The following is a 4,170-nucleotide window of genomic DNA, read 5'->3' on the forward strand; positions in this document are numbered from 1 at the left end:
GGAGGAAGCGCGAGGGCAGCCTGGGAAGGTAAGCTTTTCGATTATAAAAGTCTTACCTCGCGTGACTCCATTTTTGGAGTCAGTGAGGTAATATATTTGGGCGGTTGCTTTACCCGAAACACTACCTAGGTAGTGTCTCCCACCCATCCTCCTCCTCTAACCAAAAAAAAAGGTTCTGTGCGCTGATTTGATAAGGTTACTAGTTTTTTTTTCAATAGCCTGTTTGGGAATTCAGAACAGTGGGAATGGATGTTAGGGCAGTTGCATGCTCCTCCTGTAGAATGTGGGAGGTAAGGGTCACCACTAGTGTCCCCACTGACTGCATCTGCGGGAAGTGCACCCAACTCCAGCTCCTCAGAAACCACGTTAGGGAACTGGAGCTGGAGCTGGATGAACTTCGATCATTCAGGAGGCTGAGGGGGTAATTGAGAGAAGTTACAGGGAGGTAGTCACACCTCAGGTACAGGAAAAAAGTAGATGGGTTACAGTCAGGGGATGGAAAGGGAACAGGCAGACAGTGCAGGGATCCCCTGTGGCCGTTCCCCTCAAAAACACCTATACCGTTTTGGATACTGTTGGGGGGGGGAAGAGTTACCGGGGTAAGCCATGGGGTACAGGTCTCTGGCACAGAGTCTGTTCCTGTTGCTCAGAAGGGAAGGGGGGAGAGGAGGAGAGCATTAGTCATTGGGGACTCCATAGTTAGAGGGACAGATAGGAGATTCTGTGGGAACGAGAGAGACTCGCGGTTGGTGTGTTGCCTCCCAGGTGCCAGGGTCCGTGATGTCTCGGATCGTGTTTTTGGGATCCTTAAGGGGGAGGGGGAGCAGCCCCAAGTCGTGGTCCACATAGGCACCAACGACATAGGTAGGAAAAGAGATGGGGATGTAAGGCAGAAATTCAAGGAGCTAGGGTGGAAGCTCAGAGCTAGAACAAACAGAGTTGTTATCTCTGGTTTGTTACCCGTGGCACGTGCTAGCGAGGCGAGGAATAGGGAGTGAGAGCAGTTGAACACGTGGCTACAGGGATGGTGTAGGAGAGAGGGATTCAGATACCTGGATAATTGGGGCTCATTCTGGGGTAGGTGGGACCTCTACAAACGGGATGGTCTACACCTGAACTAGAGGGGTACCAATATCCTGGGGGAGGAAATTGGCTAGTGCTGTTCGGGAGGGTTTAAACTAATTCAGCAGCGGGGTGGGAACCTGAATTGTAGCTCCAGTGTACAGGAGGTTGAGAGTAGTGAGGTCATGAATAAGGTTTCAAGGTCGCAGGAGTGTACCGGAAGGCAGGAAGGTGGTTTGAAGTGTGTCTACTTCAATGCCAGGAGCATCCGGAATAAGGTGGGTGAACTCGCAGCATGGGTTGGTACCTGGGACTTCAATGTTGTGGCCATTTCGGAGACATGCATAGAGCAGGGACAGGAATGGTTGTTGCAGGTTCCAGGGTTTAGATGTTTCAGGAAGATCAGGGAAGGTGGTAAAACAGGGGGAGGTGTGGCATTGTTAGTCAAGGACAGTATTACGGTGGCAGAAAGGACGTTTGATGTGGACTCGTCTACTGAGGTAGTATGGGCTGAGGTTAGAACCATGAAAGGAGAGGTCACCCTGTTGGGAGTTTTCTACAGGCCTCCGAAAAGTTCCAGGGATGTAGAGGAAAAGATTGCAAAGATGATTCTGGATAGGAGCAAAAGTAACAGGATAGTTGTTATGGGGGACTTTAACTTTCCAAATATTGACTGGAAACGCTATAGTTCAAGTACTTTAGATGGGTCAGTTTTTATCCAATGTGTGCAGGAGGGTTTCCTGACACAGTATGTAGATAGGCTAACAAGAGGCGAGGCCACATTGGATTTGGTACTGGGTAATGAACCAGGCCAGGTGTTAGATTTGGAGGTAGGTGAGCACTTTGGTGATAGTGACCACAATTCGGTTACATTTACTTTAGCGATGGATAGGGATAGGTATATACCACAGGGCAAGAGTTATAGCTGGGGGAAAGGCAATTATGAGGCGATTAGGCAAGATTTAGGATGCACACGCTGGAGAAGGAAACTCCACAGGCGGGGCACAAATGAAATGTGGAGCTTGTTCAAGGAACAGCTACTGCGTGTCCTTGAGAAGTATGTACCTGTCAGGCAGGGAGGAAGTGGTCGAGCGAGGGAACCGTGGTTTACTAAAGAAGTTGAATCAGTTGTCAAGAGGAAGAAGGAGGCTTATGTAGAGATGAGGCGTGAAGGCTCAGTTAGGGCGCTTGAGAGTTACAAGTTAGCCAGGAAGGACCTAAAGAGAGAGCTCAGAAGAGCCAGGAGGGGACATGAGAAGTCTTTAGCAGGTAGGATCAAGGAAAACCCTAAAGCTTTCTATAGGTATGTCAGGAATAAAAGAATGACTAGAGTAAGATTAGGGCCAGTCAAGGACAGTAGTGGGAAGTTGTGCGTGGAGTCCGAAGAGATAGGAGAGGCGCTAAATGAATATTTTTCGTCAGTATTCACACAGGAAAAAGACAATGTTGTCGAGAAGAATACTGAGATACAGGCTATTAGACTAGACGGGATTGAGGTTCATAAGGAGGAGGTGTTAGCAATTCTGGAAGGTGTGAAAATAGATAAGTCCCCTGGGCCGGATGGGATTTATCATAGGATTCTCTGGGAAGCTAGAGAGGAGATTGCAGAGCCTTTGGCTTTGATCTTTATGTCGTCATTGCCTTCAGGAATAGTGCCAGAAGACTGGAGACTAGCAAATGTTGTCCCCTTGTTCAAGAAGGGGAGTAGAGACAACCCTGGTAATTATAGACCAGTGAGCCTTACTTCGGTTGTGGGTAAAGTTTGGAAAGGATTATAAGAGATAGGATTTATAATCATCTAGAAAAGAATAATTTGATTGGGGATAGTCAACACGGTTTTGTGAAGGGTAGGTCGTGCCTCACAAACCTTATTGAGTTCTTCGAGAAGGTGACCAAACAGGTGGATTAGGGTAAAGCGGTTGATGTGGTGTATATGGATTTCAGTAAAGCGTTTGATAAGGCTATTGCAGAAAATACGGAGGCATGGGATTGAGGGTGATTTAGCGGTTTGGATCAGAAATTGGCTAGCTGTAAGAAGACAGAGGGTGGTGGTTGATGGGAAATGTTCATCCTGGAGTTCAGTTACTAGTGGTGTACCTCAAGGATCTGTTTTGGGGCCACTGCTGTTTGTCATTTTTATAAATGACCTGGATGAGGGCGTAGAAGGATGGGTTAGTAAATTTGCGGATGACACCAAAGTCGGTGGAGTTGTGGATAGTGCGGAAGGATGTTGCAGGTTACAGAGGGACATAGATAAGCTGCAGAGCTGGGCTGAGAGGTGGCAAATGGAGTTTAATGCGGAAAAGTGTGAGGTGATTCACTTTGGAAGGAGTAACAGGAATACAGAGTACTGGGCTAATGGTAAGATTCTTGGTAATGTGGATGAGCAGAAAGATCTCGGTGTCCATATGCATAGATCACTGAAAGTTGCCACCCAGGTTGATAGGGTTGTTAAGAAGGCGTACGGTGTGTTAGGTTTTATTGGTAGAGGGATTGAGTTTCGGAGCCATGAGGTCATGTTGCAGCTGTACAAAACTCTCGTGCGACCGCACTTGGAGTATTGCGTACAGTTCTGGTCACCGCATTATAGGAAGGATGTGGAAGCATTGGAAAGGGTGCAGAGGAGATTTACCAGGATGTTGCCTGGTATGGAGGGAAGGTCTTATGAGCAAAGGCTGAGGGACTTGAGGCTGTTTTCATTAGAGAGAAGGTTAAGAGGTGACTTAATAGAGACATATAAGATGATCAGAGGATTAGATAGGGTGGACAGTGGGAGCCTTTTTCCTCGGATGGTGATGGCTAGCACGAGGGGACATAGCTTTAAATTGAGGGGTGATAGATATAGGACAGATGTCAGAGGTAGGTTCTTTACTCAGAGAGTAGTAAGGGCGTGGAATGCCCTGCCTGCAAAAATAGTAGACTCGCCCACTTTAAGGGCATTTAAATGGTCATTGGATAAACATACGGATGATAATAGAATAGTGTAGGTTAGATGGGCTTCAGATAGGTTTCACAGGTCGGCGCAACATCGAGGGCCGAAGGGCCTGTACTGTACTGTAATGTTCTAAGCTTCTTGAGTGTTATTGGGGCTGCCCCCATCCAGGCAAG

The sequence above is a fragment of the Rhincodon typus genome, chromosome 47, assembly GCF_021869965.1.
Source record: "Rhincodon typus isolate 14 chromosome 47, sRhiTyp1.1, whole genome shotgun sequence".
NCBI classification, from domain to species: domain Eukaryota; kingdom Metazoa; phylum Chordata; class Chondrichthyes; order Orectolobiformes; family Rhincodontidae; genus Rhincodon; species Rhincodon typus.